Source organism: Oreochromis niloticus, linkage group LG3, assembly GCF_001858045.2.
Source record: "Oreochromis niloticus isolate F11D_XX linkage group LG3, O_niloticus_UMD_NMBU, whole genome shotgun sequence".
Classification (NCBI taxonomy): domain Eukaryota; kingdom Metazoa; phylum Chordata; class Actinopteri; order Cichliformes; family Cichlidae; genus Oreochromis; species Oreochromis niloticus.
This window is the reverse complement of record NC_031967.2, coordinates 60,902,371-60,921,149: the sequence shown is the minus strand read 5'-3', so window position 1 is coordinate 60,921,149 and position 18,779 is coordinate 60,902,371. Positions and strand designations below refer to the sequence as shown.

Sequence of the window (18,779 nt, the reverse complement as noted above, 5' to 3'; positions counted from 1 at the left end):
TTAATTACATATGTTTGTGTTCTTAGCCAAGTTTTAATCACTATCTATGCATTACTCTTCATGAGCTTATCTCTGTATGGTTAGTGCATTTTCTGTTTGTATGTGTGATTTTTATAAATGTTTCTTTATGATCTTTGTGATCTTGTAAATGTTTCTTTTGCAGTGTTTCAAACTCCTTTTGACAGGGTGTATTTTCTCTCTCTGGTTCATCACTGGTCATTGTTAATGACATTTCCCCTTCGTCTGTGCCCAGTGGCCTTACCTGTTAAATCCCGTCTCCTCCAGTGACTCCACGGTCACTCCGGGACTTAGGTTCAAGCAATCGTGACTGCGCCTTGCCTTAGGTTGTCCCAGGGTTTCGAGGTGGGATCTTACCCGTCATGGGCTGTCCAGCCTTCCATGCCCGCCTACTACAGGGGCCAACTGGGCAAGGGTGTTATCAGGCCTAGGGGACACACTGGTTCTGGAAATTAAAGGAGTGTAAACTGCTTTCTTTATTAAACTTTCCAACAATAATTTCACATGTAACAGTTTGTGTACGTGCATTTTCAATTCATTAATGTAATTGTTAGTTCATGTATTTATTTCTCTCAGTCTGTCTCTTTTCTAAAACCTGTAATTAATATAATTTTATTACTTTATTACTTTTTCTTAAAACATGCATCCGCTTCATCTTCTTAGAATTTAACTCTGTCTATTTCTCTGGGTGCTCCCCTGACATCATCAGTCACACACACCTTCCTCTCACACACACTTTTAAATATTCTAACCTCTTTCAGACGCCATGACTCGTCTCACACACACTGCCTTCTCTCTCTCAAACTTCCATTTTCCACTCACTCAGACAAATCATGCAGAGTCACTCAAATCAAATACTGACAGCCTTCACACAGTTAAAATCACACAAAATACGCTTTCATACGAGTATTTTGGACATGCCTTCCATGATCAGAAAGAGCAAGTCAAAAGAAAAAAGAAAAAGAAAACTGAAACCTCTCATCGTCTCACACCCCGCTTCTCCCCACACACACATAACTGAAAAAATAAAACACACCAACATTTATGGCTCACGAAATATACATCTATCAAAATTCAGTCATTTACTATACATCCACACTAATATATTCAAACTGTATTTACACTCTCATAATAAGCAAAACCAACCTCTTATATACAGGCATTTAGCAAAGCGCTCAGTCCTCTCGAGAACTGAAACCACCCTCTCTGCGCGTCACTGCTGCTCATTTGCATTTACACACCATCAGTGCACATCCGGCTGTGCATCACTGACACAGAGACTGATCCTACTCATAGATCTCATATTTTATATTACAGACGTCTTTAATTACAACTGCACAGATTTTTAGGCCTTGTCGCTCCTACAAATTTTGATAAATTTACGTAACGGCTCCAACCGATAAGTCCCAGACTTTTTGTGCTCAATTCACCAGGGCGGTCCCAGACTGTCCTGTCCAGATCTCTAAACCTAACTTAATTTGCCAGCATACCCAATAAGCGCAAAAATAGGAGACTCTAACTCCTAGCAATTTTGAAGATTCCCCAGTCCTTCCCGGCTCGTCGTGCCGTACTAACCCTACTCTTCAGGGTAGGTCAAGGATAAACGTCTTTATCCAGGAGGGAGCGTTACCTCCGAGAAAATGCGCTTCTTAACAGACGCCGCTGTCGTCCTAGAAAAATTTATAATAATTTGAAACAACAATCTACACCCGAAGCAGGATTAAGATTGAGGACAACCCTCAACAGTTTTAGAGATTCCCCAGTCCTCTTCGGATGTTGCCCGAAACTATCCCTAGTCATCGCTAGGTGAAGGATAGATTTCTCTATCCAGCAGGGAGCGTCACCTCCGAGAAAGTTCTTAAGGGTTGCATAACCAATTGGGCTCCAACCCACAAAATGACCAAATTCCCTACCACACTAAATTAGCAGCTCCAACTGCTTTAATTCTCTTTTCATTCCTTTATTCTCATTACTCAGTACTGTCACTTATACTTCCTTATCATTATCATTACTTCAACCTTCAACTTTTCACCAAAATTAAAAACAGACATTCACCAGTAATTTTCAGTGAGTAGACTTTAATTTGACATGTCCAATCTAGCACATTTTGGAAAATTCAACAGGTATGTGCCTTACCTTTGTTTTAAGCCGGCTTGTCTCTCACTTCAGACCACTGACTCCTATCTGCCCATCCAATCACCACAGACCCTGGATCTCTCCATCTACACCAAAATTATTCCCTCTCTTCACCGGACGAGCCCCCAAATGTTAGGGTTCAATGTTGAGAGATGAATCCATAAATAACCACAGATCCAGGCGTGTGCAATTAGACAGTATTTTAATAAACACATGTGTGAGTCCGACCGCTGTGCAGATTTCAGCGTCGAACTGAACTTACAATCATGAGACAAAGTTTTATATGGGTACAATAACAAAGCCCCCCTCTTTTACAAAAATAGACAATAGTACAGCTTACGTCAATCCAAACCACAAAATGTTCCATGACCTTTAACATTGCTCTACTGAAAAAAGTAACGCCATTACTTGTATCTTGTTATTCCCATCACTGATAATAAGTTATATATTAAAGACAATCCCACATAGGAGACAGGTCTGGCCCGGATCTGGTGTCAAGCCAGCACTGCTGGTTGACTGGTGTCATGGCAGAGTGTATGTCAACCAGATTTGGGCCAGGTCTGGCAATGATGCCACTATTTATGTTCCTATTTCCTTAATTTAGTTAGAAGACTCAAATGCCATGTTGCAATACTATACTGCTATGGTAGCCAACGTTTCAAATGCAGGTTTGACAGGTCTGTAAGTGTACACTTTATCCAAAACCTAGTGAGAGTTTACTCATGTTTCCCCACTGGGTGGCTGTAGCTCAGGAGGTAGTGCAAGTCACCTACTGAAGGCTAGTGGTTCAATCCCTGGCTCTTCCAGTCTGTATGTCAAGCGTGTGAAAGTGTATGAATGTAGTTAGAAAGCACTCAGTTTAGAGAAAGTGTGTGTGTGATTGGGTGAATATGACATGTCGTAAAGAGCACGTTGAGTAATCCGGCAGAGTAGAAACGCGCTATATAAGAATCAATCCATTCACTGTCTGAACACAGTTTGGTCTTACTTTACTACTACTTTGCTTTTGCACTGTTATGCACATGTTATTATTGCTTGATTCCTGTTTCCACTACAGCTGCTCTTTTTTTAGATGGTAGAAATCACATTCAGGCCTTTTACATTTAAATGCCTCTGATTTTAAAATCGACCTAAAACTTACACAGAGAGAAAAAAAACTACAGAATCAAAACTTTTGTGTCAGACTAGGTTTATTTTCATGGGTCTGTAGCAATGTCACCTGATTCATCACAGAGTAAAAACCGACAAAGGACTCATTCATTTAACAACGTATAAGCTCAAAGTACCTACACCACACCTTAGGTTAAAAAGAAAAACATGTCAGGGCTCCAGTTCTTATTTTCATGACCCATGAGTATAGAAAAATAAAAACTACAAAAACAAAAGTAGGCAAACATGTTAACACAGAGGAAAATATAACTCTTGGCAACACTAGTGCAAACGTTATCTATCTTGAATTACTAGAGTTAGGTCTCTGTGACTATAATATGAGATAATGCGAGTTTGGGATGGTATGGTCTGTTGGGATAAGGCTAATATCTCATAATTAGCATCACATATTTGTGTTTTGTCCTTTGTTGTACACGGTGTATTGTAGAGAGCTTTGATTACTGTTACACTGATGCTAGCAGACATTACAGGGACAGACCCCTTCACATGAATGTGGATGGGGGCTATGATACATACAAGACAACAGGGCCATGAATCAGCCCCCTTTTCAACTCTATGGGGCTGACAAGAGGTAGTTGCCACAGTAACAGGAGTGTTGCCTGCAGAAGGCTGATATTCATATAAGGAGATGTCCAAAGAGGTGCAAAAGAAGAAATGTGAGCCGATATCAGACTAAAGCCCACCCTCAATGCTTTCTATCAATCATGTCAACATCTGTTTCTGTGACCCACAATAAAAAGGTTTTACTGCCTGTGGGTGTGGCACTCTTTGTTTGAGTTTGGGTCTCCTGAGTGAGCAAAGAGACATAGCGGCCATTTTTTAACATGAATGAAAATGCATGTTGAGCATATTTGTGTTTCTCTCTCTCAACAGGTCCCATTTATGGCTGTTACAGTTATCAAACAGTAGAAGTAGAAACAGAACATAAACAGTACAATGTTTTCTTGTCCACCCTGACCTCCTCAAGCAGATCTCTGGCTCTCCTCACTTTCCTCTTTACCATTTGTGTAAGTCAGCAGAGGTTGCCATCAGAATGCAACAGAACTATGGATCCTAATAAATGCACACAGACAAAGCCTGTGCAGTGACTTACATGTAGGGACGTTATCGAAGGTGCTGAAAGACATCCCGCAAAACAAAACAAGAGACTAGAGCCTATCAGGAAAACTAGTGAGTGGACCTCTGATTAAAGAATTTCTACCAAACTACAACTGCAGCTGAACAAATGAGCTGTTGGTGGAACTTTACACTCTGAAATATTGAAAGATTTAAAGGATGAGACAGCTCAGCACAGCATGTTACTAACTTCACACATGAAGTGGTTCAGTCCAGTCAGACTTCAGTTTTGCAGTCACCGTCCACATCCTGCTTCTTCAACTGGTCGTCATGGTAACTCTGGACTTTCCTCCACCGAATCCTGAAGTCTGTCAGTCCTTCTGACAGCATGAGGCCTGACAGCTGGACAAAATGTGCAGATGATGAAAAACATGAAGCATAGTTTGAACTTGTGTCAAGTTTGTGTTGGTGACTGAACTGCTGACCTGCTGTGAAACCTGCTGCTGGATCTCTGTGCTGTGCATGTCTGCCTCTGACTGAAGCTTCATTTTCACCACTGTTTGCTTTGTCACTGCTAAAAATGAACCACATATAACAACACAAACATTAGTGTTTTACATGATGACAGGATCTTATAGTGTTTGCATTCTGGACCTCACCTGTGAAACAGAAAACATCTGCTTTCTCATTACAGGCGGAATCAGACCATTTCCCTGACATAAAATACATTGTTACACAGTACTGAGCTGAATTGTAGTTATTAGGCTGAGAAGGCTCCCAGTTAGTGAATGTGGAGGTTGTGTTGTCAGACCAGGAGGCCCAGGGATCCCTGTAGAGGCCAATCCACACATACTGAACCCCTGATCCATTCAAAGTGAGCGTGATGTTGGATTTCTCCTCTTTGCTTCTTATACTGGTCAGGTCTGTGTGGTATGTCCTGCAGTACGACTGAGCCGCTGACCAGGAGCGGCTCTCCTTCACTAAGATGTAACTTGTACTGCTGGCTGTGAAAGGTTCAAAAGAGGATGAATTTTGAAACACATGCAGTCTTATAAAATTGTACAGATACTTAGGGCAACAAATCTTTTTTCCTACCATTGTAACACAGGAAAGGGTAAGAATCTCCACAGGGTCTATCATCCATCTGTGTTTGTCCCTGAAGAGCCACACAGTATTCCTTTGCATTTACACAGTCTGGTTGGCCGTTAGCCCAGATCAAAAATTCATGTGTACTGCCAACATAAAAAAGTTTTCCCTCCATGGACCACTTCCAGCTGTAACGATCATCATAGAGCCCTATCCAAGCAAACGTATCAATGTTTGGTGACATTGAGAGAAGCAGTTGGTTGATGTTGCTGTTGTAGATGGTGACCAAGTCAGTGAAGTGTTCTCTGCAGTAACTCTGAGCTTCAGTCCAGGTCATCAACTGGTTCACAAATTGGTATTCTCTGGAGTGGGGAGGAAGAGTGGAAAGTCCTCCTGAGAAAAATAGGTTGTTTTGTGGAAACTGGGCGGTTAGACGAATCACTGAAAAAGACAACTTTACAAAAATAAAAATTAAAACCATTTAAATAGTCATACTATACAGAGGATAACATGAGGTCAGAAGCATCAAAGTATAATTTGGCGTATAATTTTCAGGTATATCAGGAATTTTATTCCTTAGATTTCTAAACAAATATCGGATTTTCATTTATTTATTTTTTTACATTTTGAAAGCAGGGTTGTTACTTTTCATTCAACACATTTGGGGGAAGTCTGTATTTCATATTACTGCATGCTGTCAAACGTCAAACTTATTTTAGTCCAGTTGGAGGGAATAAAAACACATAAAAGAAAGCGAAGCTGGAGAATCCACCACCTGGACTTTTTCCATATAAAGAGATGAAAGAAGCTATCATGTTTGCTGCGTGGTAGGCAGAGATTGGACACAAATGCAGAACACAGAGAGATGAACTAAACGTGGAAAAACTTGAATACAGAAACAAAAAAATGAAGTATAATAACTAGAGGAAACAAACTAATGAGTCAGGAAACTGGAAAACAAGAAAAAAAATCTAGGAACTACGGAAATAAAAACACAGAAGAAAGACACAGCACTAGAGAGGTACAACAGGACAACTAACACAGTGAAACAGAAGACTTGAATATACATGCAGGACAATGAAAGGATGGGGAACAGGTGATAACACAGCTGGGACAAATCAGACATAACAAGATTAAGGAATTAAAGCCGAAGACATTGACAAAGGACAAAGACTATCAAAGCACGACACATACGCAAAGACACAGCTTCTCTCTGAGACATGACTGACTATGGAACAGAGGGAACATGGAGACAAGGGTAATTAGACATGGGCCATGGAACCAGGACAGGCACAGAGAAAACATGGGAACAGACTAAACACAGACTAAGAAAAACACAAAGGGTCAAAGAACTAAAATCACACTAAAAGATAACCAAAACCAGGAATAACGATCTGAAACACAAATCGTGGGTTGGAGACCCAGTACCGTAACACGGGCAAAAACATACAGTTTATGTTTAAATATATGTTGCAAAAGAAAATAGTATAGTTTTAATTCTACTGTCACAGCAGGGTATACCGGTGTGGTAAAGCAGTGGACCCAAATGCAGACAGTGAAGGAGAAGGAGTGGAGACTTGAACCAAAACCGAGCCGTTTTATTAAGGCTGATAGACATGAACAAAGGCAAAAACAAGAGTGACAACTAACCTGGAACTCATACTGGGAAAACTAAAAAACAACTGTGACTAAACATGATAACTGTGACAACTATGACTACTAAGATTGGTATGAGTACTATGACTACTATGACTGCTATGATTTCTATGACTCAACATGATAACACAGACGTTCTGACAAGGATAAGATGGAACACGCAGATTAAATACACACAAGAGATGATCAAGGGAAGTGGTCACACATAGGGAAACAGCTGAAAAAAACTGATCATAATGACACCACAGGGGAAGTGTAAACTAACAATGTAGAGAATGGAAACAAGACTTTCAAATTACATGGAAAACATGACAAGACACATGACCACATGAAGGGCAAGGGAGACCAAAACACAGGGGTCCAAACACAAGGGGAATCTACTGAACAATGAACAATAACAGCAACCTTGGCATAATAGAAATTAACTAGATAAGCTAAAATGAAACTAGAACATAAATGAATAACAAATTACAGTGAAACTCAAAACACTGGGTTGCATGACCCAAGACCATGACATCTATTTCTTTTTCTCTTCTTTTGTAGTCAAACAAACAACAACTATGTGTAAAGCAACCATGTAATCAAGTAATAAGGTACAACACATACAGATGTTAGTGAGGATGTGACGTCCGGTAACATCTTATCAAACCTGCCTTTATTAATAGTCTTACATGTATTACAGCATTTTGGGTCATAATTTAAAAGGAATGAGCACAACCGGGTCAATTTTTCAATTTAGCAAAACCAAATCTTATTGTTCACATTTGTAATCTTTTTTGATTACACAAAACTGAAAGGTCTGGTAAAAACTCCAAAACACATCAAACAAGATGTAAATATTTAAATGCAACTGATTGGCTCAGTTGCAAAAAACTGCTAAATATAAAAGTTTGTTGAGATTTTATTAGAAGAATACAGAGGACTTTTTTTAATGCTACAATAAATTAATTACATTAAATTCATAATATTTGCCTCACAAATTGTTTTAAAATGTTTATGTAATGTTTCAAAAAAGAAATAAAAACTATCTAATGTAAACCTTTCAAAAATGTCCGCCATATATTTGAAATAAGTAGCAGTATGCAAAATAGTTAAAGTTGATCAAAAAAATAATAAGTTGAGCTGACCAAATTGAAGCAAATATTAGATGACCATAAGCCCTTTAAGCTAGCAGGATTTTTTTTTTTAATCAAGTTTACATCACTCAATTTGTTTAACACTATTGACGAAGTCTGTACCTTTATTCTCTGCAACATATCAACCATAAGCTATAGTTCAAATGTTTAAGACAATAATTACTGACCTGAGAGCAGCAGGATGAGCGGTAAACAAGTTTCTTCCATTCTTTGCATCTGTATCACAGATCCAGTCATCATGATTACTGTGCCATATTTATTATAAAAGATTTTTTATAATTTAAAGTTTCTTTTCTCCAGTCTAATAAACTGCTTGGTATATATTTAATATGTATATGCAAAATTATTATATGCAATACTTTTTGAATATTTACATGTATCTATATCTATCATGTCTGTAAAAATGGTTTAAAGAATCTAAGTTTTATCATTAATAAATTAATGATGTATAACTTACCTGACAGTTTATTTTTTTCATCTGTTGACTGTTTTTTCAGAGAAGAAGACAAATATGTTCAAATTATACTTTTTTACAATATATTATCAAACATTTAGGATTTTAAATTAGTTTTATATGGCGCCATGGACCTGCATCTCTCTGGCTCAGACACAAACTGCTGCCACACCCAAGCAGTAAACACTTTTATTACATGTTGCAAAACCAGAATGTTAACGTGATTGGTCAAAAAGCTCAAAAACTCATGTTTCACCTCCTGCACCTTTCAGACATCTCCCTATAAGGAGACATTGCTTCTAACATCACCATGGCAACCATCTCTTGTCAGGCCTGTAAAGCGCGCGGTGGTCATTCCCTAATAACTGATTGATTGCTCTGTTTTTGTTCTCTCAGAGAGTCAGCCATACTTCTGGTGCCATCTCTAGTCTATTCTCTATCTATTTATGTCTGTTATTATCTGAGTGTAAAAACCTGAATCCAAAAGTATCCTACAAAGCATATCCAAGTGCAGTAAAGGATGAAACATAAATGTGTGGTAGAAATTTTGAGATAATTGTGTGAAATAATGCAGGGACTTGGGCCTTACCTATAAAAAAATAAATTCTAACATGCCTGAAGCTGCTTTATTTGATCTTCTAACAGATTTTACTGTCAAATGGGGACACCAGAACAGAGTGAATATCCTCTAGAAAATCGAGATGTGTGAAGTTAAGGATAGTTTAGATTACAGATTACAATTATGTAGTTAAGGAAACGCTGTAAACATACTTTTATCTAAAGTATTATACTTTTATTGTATGTTCTGAGCTTTGATCAAAGGCAAAACCAGTTTAATGATTATCACCTTACCTTCTATAATTCAAGATCAAGATCTGATCTCTTATTTAAGATCTTCCAAAATTAAATATAGTGGCATTTTTTTTTTGTCATGTAACCATACCTATGCTACTTTAAACCCATAAATTCTGTAAATGCCGTGCCTCGATGCTTAAAGAAACATAAGCAAGGTCACATAAAGGTGAGTCTACTTCAACAAAATGCAAATCATTAGGGATATCAAGTTGTTAAAGTAGGTTTTAAAAGAATTGCAAATAAGGTTAGATGTGGTTCTAGGAACAAACAACATGGTTAGTAGGAAGAAGTCGGGAAGGATTATAAAGTCTGTGCTTCTAATTTGTCTTTGTTTCAGAGAATTGACATGTTTATTAGGAGGCAATTCGTTTTCACAAACTACTTTCTGTTCTCTGGTAAAGAAATATCATTATTAAAGCAGGGGTCTGATTGAATGGAATTAGATATGGTACAAGTATTGTCTAAATTTGAAGAATACTACTGTGTAAGCATTGTGGAAAAACCACAATGTACAAAGCACAATTAGAAGTGTTTGTTCTGACAAAGACTTGAATTTTTAAAGACCAGCTAAGTGTATAAGGATCTGTGTCCACAGTTTGGAGCATTTGTCCCCATTGTCTGCCCAAAATTCTCACTGAAGCTCAATGATCGTAATGGTTAACCCTCTGAAGCCTAACTTGTCGCTGGCATTAGATAGGTGTTCAAATTTTTTTTTTTAAAAAAACATCTATAACTCCTGTAATGAATGACCTATTTGATCAACAGGAAGAATTCCAACACTTCCTGAAAGCAGTGACCATGCACTTTTGCATTTTTGCCTGGTAGCCACATGAAAACAAAGGATGATTGAGAGGAGAGAGAGTCAGCAAGTGTGATGCAGCTCTACAGAGAACTGATTTTTCATTCAACACTCGGGATCTTTTTTATTGTTTTGCCTTTGCTGTATTGTTTTCTGTGTTATTTCATGATATTTGGATGTTGCCCCGCACCTGGGATTTCCATGATGACCATAATATAACTGAAAAAGGAGAATTGTTGCTTTCAGAAACTGTTGGAAATTTTCAATTGCCTTGATGGCTCAAGATTTTTCAGTAGTTTGGACGAAACGTCTGACCCAAAACCTGAGGTGACACAGAATGACAGTGTCTAAAGCAGGAATCTCAAACTGACAGCCCAGGAGGGCCAGTACGAGAGTACAATTTACTTTATCTGATAGTTCAATGAAAAGCTTCAGTTAGTTAAGAGTGAGAATAAATGTTCAAGTTAGCAGTTTTGTCTTGTTATAAAATATTTGAAATACAGTGGCTTGCAAAAGTATTCGGCCCCCTAGAACTTTCCCACATTTTGTCACATTACAGCCACAAACATGAATCAATTTTATTGGAATTCCACGTGAAAGACCAATACAAAGTGGTGTACACGTGAGAAGTGGAACGAAAATCATACATGATTCCAAACATTTTTTACAAATAAATAACTGCAAAGTGGGGTGTGCATAATTATTCAGCCCCCTGAGTCAATACTTTGTAGAACCACCTTTTGCTGCAATTACAGCTGCCAGTCTTTTAGGGTATGTCTCTACCAGCTTTGCACATCTACAGACTGAAATTCTTGCCCATTCTTCTTTGCAAAACAGCTCCAGTTCAGTCAGATTAGATGGACAGCGTTTGTGAACAGCAGTTTTCAGATCTTGCCACAGATTCTCGATTGGATTTAGATCTGGACTTTGACTGGGCCATTCTAACACATGGATATGTTTTGTTTTAAACCATTCCATTGTTGCCCTGGCTTTATGTTTAGGGTCGTTGTCCTGCTGGAAGGTGAACCTCCGCCCCAGTCTCAAGTCTTTTGCAGACTCCAAGAGGTTTTCTTCCAAGATTGCCCTGTATTTGGCTCCATCCATCTTCCCATCAACTCTGACCAGCTTCCCTGTCCCTGCTGAAGAGAAGCACCCCCAGAGCATGATGCTGCCACCACCATATTTGACAGTGGGGATGGTGTGTTCAGAGTGATGTGCAGTGTTAGTTTTCCGCCACACATAGCGTTTTGCATTTTGGCCAAAAAGTTCCATTTTGGTCTCATCTGACCAGAGCACCTTCTTCCACATGTTTGCTGTGTCCCCCACATGGCTTGTGGCAAACTACAAACAGGACTTCTTATGGTTTTCTTTTAACAATGGCTTTCTTCTTGCCACTCTTCCATAAAGGCCAACTTTGTGCAGTGCACGACTAATAGTTGTCCTATGGACAGATTCCCCCACCTGAGCTGTAGATCTCTGCAGCTCGTCCAGAGTCACCATGGGCCTCTTGGCTGCATTTCTGATCAGCGCTCTCCTTGTTCGGCCTGTGAGTTTAGGTGTTAGGACAGCCAGAAAGCTGACCACGCTGGGATTGGTGCCGAACTAAAAGGGCATCCGTGTGTGTCTCAAATAAAACAATAAACAGCTATCAGAACACTGTGTGGGGTCTGAGTTATTCACAGACTACATTTTTGGAAAAGATTGCGCGTTTTCTTTTGTTTGCTTTTTGGTTTTGTTTTTTTTACTACTTGAACACTAAAGTGGCGAATAAAATGGCAGTTCAAGTATGGGTGGGTTTTGATTATCGATTTATCGAATAAAATTGATTCTAGCTTGGATAACGGGATATCAATTCATTAAAATCCTTCATCGATTTTTTAATATAAATGTATTTTTGCCGAAATGCCAGAATCTCAGGTTAAACCTCACAAAATTTCAACAACCACCAAACAGCTAAAACAGTAAATGAGAGCAGGTACACGGATTCTGCACAAAGATGTAAACACTAAGCGCGGACCCGCCAAAAGATCAGAATCAGTGAGATGTCACCTTTCTAACCTGACGGCTTAGTTACAGCACTTTCAGAAAGACATCTACTGTGATAAAGTCTACTCTCCACTGCTGTGTAATTAATTATTGTAAATGTAAATGTTATCAGGAAATGATCAGACAGCAGAGGGTTTTCAGGAAACACTGTTAAATGTTCAGTTTCTATGCCATATGTTAAAACAAGATCTAGAGTGTGATTAAAGTGGTGGGTGGGTTCTTTTACATTTTGAGAGAAACCAATTGAGTCTAATAACAGATTAAATGCCATGTTGACGCTGTCATTTTTAGCATCTACATGAATGTTAAAATCACCCACAATAATTATTTTATCTGAGCTGAGCACTAAATCAGATAAAAAGTCTGAGAAATCAGAGAGAAACTCTGTGTAAGGCCCAGGTGGACGATAGATGATAACAAGTAAGACTGGTTTCTGAGTTTTACAGCTGGGGTGGACGAGGCTCAGCATCAGGCTTTCAAATGAATTAAAAGTCTGTCTTGGTCTTTCGTTAATTAATAGGCTGGTGTGAAAAATTGCTGCCACACCGCCCCCTCGGCCTGTGCTTCGAGATTTCTGGTAGTTAGAATGACTCGGGGGTGTTGATTCATTTAAACTAACATAATCATCCTGCTGCAACCAGGTTTCTGTAAGGCAGAGTAAATCGATTTGTTGATCAATTATCAAGTCACGTACTAACAGAGACTTGGAGATTCAAATTTGTGCAACAGTGAAATTGTTTATTGTCAAAATCTTTCTAGGACTATCTTGCAGATACATCAAGCCAGGGTTGGACTGGGACAAAAAATCAGCCCGGGCATTTTGACTAGAGACCGGCCCACCAGGATAGAGATTGAAAATGTGACGTCATTCAGGGGTAAAACCGCAAAGGATTCTGGGAACTTGTGGCAAGAGGTACTAGCGCACGCAGGCTTACGTCGTTGAAGAGAAATTTTTTAAGCCATGTTTCCGAAGTAAGAGCCAATGGATGGTCTGGATATACCAAATATAACGTCTCAGAACACTCCAGCTCACAGGTTAGTCTGCTCCAAGCATTCCCACAAAGGTCAGTGTTTTGTAGTAGTTAATACGTCATTTTTCATAACATAGGTATAGGTTACAAGCAAGTCTGGCGCTGAACAGAAATTGTCGCGCTATGCTCCTTTGTTTATTGTGCATAAATAGTGAATTGTCCTGACATAATATTGCATTTCGCTTCTGTTATTACCACGGTACACTGACAAAAACATATACTTTTATTCACAGGATAAAACAGTTGTTTTGTATCACTAATTGTCCAGTGCGATTACAACATACAATATTATTGTCACTGCTACATTTCTGTAATGCGTACCAGAAATTATTTCCACTACTAATTAATTGCCGTTGAGCTCAAAGGTTATATTAATAAACGGTTAACGAATGTGTATTTATGAAGACGATTTGTGAGACTGGTAAACTTACCTTTGTTTGTACGATGGTCTTTCGTTCTACACGGTGCATTTCAAGGTCCTGTACCCATCCATCGGTAAACTGTACCTGGGCTTGTTGCAGTGACCTGAAGTTACTAAAAACTTCATGAGTGTATGCACTCACTCCAAGAACCATATAATTATAAATCTGAGCGTGGTGAAAGTTGGGCAGCACGCTAACGTCTTTTGTCCACTCTGTGTGCTCGTAAGGGTCTGACCCTTTCACTCCTTTGATTTTTTCCTGGTATCTTTTCTTTGCCTTTTCGTCGAGTCTGTCTTTGTACGGACCGGCATTGTTCTCCTAAGTTCTGTACATTCATTTTTTGTGCGGCAAAGAAAAACCAAGAAGGTACTGGAACCGGAGAATGAACGTTTTGCGGTGCTGCAAATGCTTGCATTTGATGCGGTACTTGGATTGTTTTGCCACGAGTTCCCGGCATGCAATGCGCGAAAGTCACGTGATCTGTCAATCGCTATAGGAAAAACCTTAAAGCCTTTGCATGAAAACAACTGCTTTGATGTACACTGCCTTGTTGGTATATATGTATCAATCTAATAAACTTAAACCTACACCATCCTCCCTATTCTGGATTTTAAACAGTACATAGCGGAAACAAAAAGACTGCTTGGTCGAGTTAACCTCCTGAACTATCTACAACACATGGTAGAAACCTTAAATTAAGACCAAGAACACTAGAGGTGAGACATGATCATTAATTAATATTAAAATTAATAAATGACAGATTTAGTGATATTTTCATAAACACCTCCTTTCCTTTTTTTGTTCTCCATTTTCTTTAGTTCGTTTATAAGATTGCTAAACAAGGGGGAGGGTGCATCCGGCCTCCTCGGCTGTAATTGGTCCAGCCCAGAGTCGATCATGACCAATTGGCCAATCCAACACCTTTCATTATATATACCCTTCCTAAAAAAAAAAAAAAAAAAAAAAAAAAAAATCCATCGGCCCATAAAAAGAAAAATCGCCAGCGGCCCACCGGGCAAATGCCCGGTATGCCCGATGGCCAGTCCAGCTATGCATCAAGCTCTGAAAGCAGCCCTGCCCAGACCAGCAAAGGGACATCTACACCCGTTTAAACCAGGTGACTGTGTGCTGGACTTCAGGAGGAGACACTGGAAGGCTAAAGGGGGCTGGGCCCATTTCACGTCAGGTCAGAAAACAAGTTACTTTGATCCATGACAGTCACTGTAAGCTGTTTGCACGAGAGTCGTCTGCAGGAGAACAGTCAGATATTGTCATAGTCCGGGTGAGTGCTGGGTTTTTCCACAGCGCTGATGATTCCACCTCTGGGCAGAGTCACCTCGTCATCATTGACAGGCTGCACCTACATGTAATTTGGCATCCATTTATGACAACCAGAACAAAGATCGAACATACTTCACCCTGGGTGTTGATGTGTCACGGCCGGGGCCAACCTGGGCAAAAGACTTGAAATGCAGACCACACATGGAGGCACAGGTGAGCTTGGGAAATAGGACTGTTTACTTACAAGAACAACTAATAACAATTCAGACTGTGAGTTGTGAACATTGAAGCTATAGAAAGCTGAGAAGGAGTACCCACAGCTCTAATAACATAAAGAGTACTCAAATAACTTTGAAAAACATGAAAGACTTGGGCAACTAGAATAATTCAGTGGCAGGGAGAAATGTACACAGGGCCTTGGAACAGGTGAAGCAGCAAGGTGTTACGGGGAGCTAGACCAACAAGAAGACAGAATTAAAAGCGGGGTTTGAGGAGTCATGACAAAAATGAAGTATAAACGAATCTTGTCTTACTTGGCCAGTGGAGGTTTTTAGGCACGAGAGGGGGGAAAAGGTCCGAGTGAGGCTGCGCTGATTACAGGTGTGGGGGTAACATGGGTTTTGTAACAGTAGGGTAAGCAGGTAAGTGAAAAGAGAGAGCCTTTTGCACTGAGCTGTTCTGTACGGATGATGGTGAGTTTGCCCAGCAGAGTTAATGGTTGATAGCAGGATGACTGTGGGTTGAAAGCACAAGATTAATCTCTCTAAGAACAAAAATACTCTTTTGCAGTAAGCTCTGTGATCACCAGCACTAACTGTAGTTAACCTGAAGACTTGGCAGAGAGTAGTGGTGAGGGCCGGCAGGTGTGGAGACACCCAGAATTGCCACGACTCTGCCAGGGGTGTAAACGGAGACTCTGTGGAAAAAGTCCATGCTTAGCTGAACCATGACAAAACGTCACAGGTGAAGATCCACTGGGATTGCTCAAGATGAAATTTGGGATGCCTACGCAAAATGCAACGGCAACCAAACATGCACCAGCTTGTTACTTATTTAAACATAGCAGGACCTGAAGATGTGGTGCAAATAGAAACAGTAGATAAAATCACCTAGCTGGATTGGATTTTGATTTAACCCAAATTTCTCCCACCTACATAGATGCTATAGGTGTCCCAAGAGGCGTTCCTGATGATTGCAAATTAGTTGACCAAGTCGCCGGAGGGTTTGAATCAATTTTCATATAGATATCCCCCAATAAGAAAGCGGACAAATTAACCTATGTTCAGTATAATGTTCAGCGACTGACCAATTTGACATGGGACACAGTGGTGAGCGTATTTGAATAGCTGGCCGCCACATCCTTAATCAATGGTTCAATAATCATTCTGGTAAATATAAAAGTATAATAGTGTCTCTGTTAACCCTTTAAGGCCGGTCGGAGGGAGAACGCTCCGTTTTTCGTACCTATTTTTAAAGTCCGGTAGATTTGCAGCCACATAAGCTAGCGCAATTTTTTTTTTTTTTTTTTTTTTTTTTTTTTTTTTTTTTTGCATATGAAACCGGAGGAGTTGTACTTACATCTTATGCATTCAGTAGGCTTTGCAAAAATTGCCTAAAAAGCACTTGCAGCAACGAAAACATAATATTCCAGAAACATCCCATCAGCTGTTCATAGCACTTCCTACGTTGGAATGGACGTCAATGTGAACTATCGCATGTCCGCCATTAGCTGCCAAAACCTGAAGTGATGTCATATTTCGTGGGAAACGTAGTTTTCCCTTCAAGGCCTTTATAAGCCTATACTGGTGATTTTAAAAGTCACGTTTGCTATTCTGATGCTTAGAACTCCAATTGCACTGCTGGAAAGAGTTTATTTTGATGCATGTGCTGTTTTTTGGTTTGGTTTTTTTTTTTGCATATTTGCATTATAATATTTATTTTCATTTTTCCTACAGTATATAAAAGTTGGTGTATCTCAAAAATAAAACTATGAAGACACTCAAAATAAATTTCCTGTGGTGGGAAACTATTTTGTGCAACTTTTTTGTATTTGCAGTTTTGAGGGATAAACCTCTGAAATTTCATTAACTAGAAATATCTGTTAAAAAAAAATTGCGATTTCTGTAGTTACTACGGAATAATTGCATTCATATTACTAAAATTTTGGATATAATGTTTGTATTAATGTATAGCAACTTGAAATACTCCCAAAAATGGCACTGCAGCATGTAAAAATATAAAGATAATCTATGGCGGACTTGGTTCTGTGGTAGGTCTTAAAGCATTTACGGCGATCGCCATTTTAATTGCCATCCTCACATGCTGCAGTTGCAGTTTCATCCTGTGCCTCTGCACCCTGGTGATTAACTTAATTACGGCTGCACTGACAAAGGAAAGTCAGTCCCCATAGCTGCAGTTACCCTTGTTACAGACTGAGTAATATACTGAGGATAGGGACAGTGATGTGGATAGTGAGAGTAACGATGACTGTGATGAGTGAAATTGCTCCTCTAACACTGTAAGAAAGATGCACTTTGTGAATCCTCTTAGAATATACAATGTCAAAAAGAAATTTCGGTTATTGGTGTAATTGATAGGTAATCAAAAGCATGTGAATGTGATGGAAATTTCATTTATTTAATGTATTGGTCACATGTTTTGGTAATGTCACTTTTATGTAATTCTTTTGTAGCTCCTTCCAGCCTTGGCTTGTAACAAGCAGCAGATCAACTGGAAAATGACAATTCAGTGTTTTGTTTGTTGCTTGTTTCAGTGTCAAATCCATAGCATGCAATGTTTAATTTAGATTGCTTGTCAATTTTATTTAATTTTACATTTAGTAGTTTTGTGTGAGTGTGTTGTTGTTAGCTGTGTTTAATTGTGTAATTTTTGTAATTGTGAGATGCTTCCTGCTCCCTATCTTGGCTGGGTCTCCCTTGAAAAAGTGGTTTTTAATCTCAATGAGTTCTTCTTGGTTAAAGAAAGTTTCAATAAAAAAAACAAACAAAAAAACCCAAAAATGTGAAGTATACGCTGAAAAAACTTAAAGGTCAAAAGGCTGTTCAAGTTATTTATCTGATTTTATTGATGATCAGTGACAAAGAAACATCCATGTAGATGCTAAAAATGACAGCCTCAACATCGCATTTAATCTGTTATTAGACTCAATTGGCTTCTCTCAACATGTAAAAGAATCAGACAACAATGCATTTTTATCTGTTACAGTTTATTTTCCTACAGATGTAGCATTTGGCCAAATCCAAAGTCGACCCTAAGATTTAAGAGTTTCTTCTTTTGTGCTTATTTAAGTTTCTTTTTTCCCCCTGTGCTTCCATGCTTGTGTAACCCTGGTTAACACAGTTGTCAATAGATAAAAGCCTGTTAGTAAAAACAGTCATAAGAAACATATTACAGGTGATAAATAGTCAATAAATAGAACATAATGGTTAAGGAAATTCATTAAAAACATCAGCAATGATATAATTCATGGTATAAGATTTCATTTGTGTTTAAACATATGTTAAAAGGTTAAAAAACTTGCTAATTCATGGTGTTTTTATGTTAATTCAGGTAAAATGGCTAAAATATGTGTTCAGACTCTTATTGTGAAAGGGTACGCTGTAGCGTGACTCC

General features: G+C 38.9%; 1 protein-coding gene across 5 annotated transcripts in view; it reads right to left on the bottom strand.

Annotated features, from left to right (window-relative positions):
- Positions 1 to 18,779, bottom strand: part of LOC100703578 (nuclear factor 7, ovary) — a 972,198-nt gene that overhangs the window by 834,624 nt on the left and 118,795 nt on the right. The window lies entirely within an intron of this gene.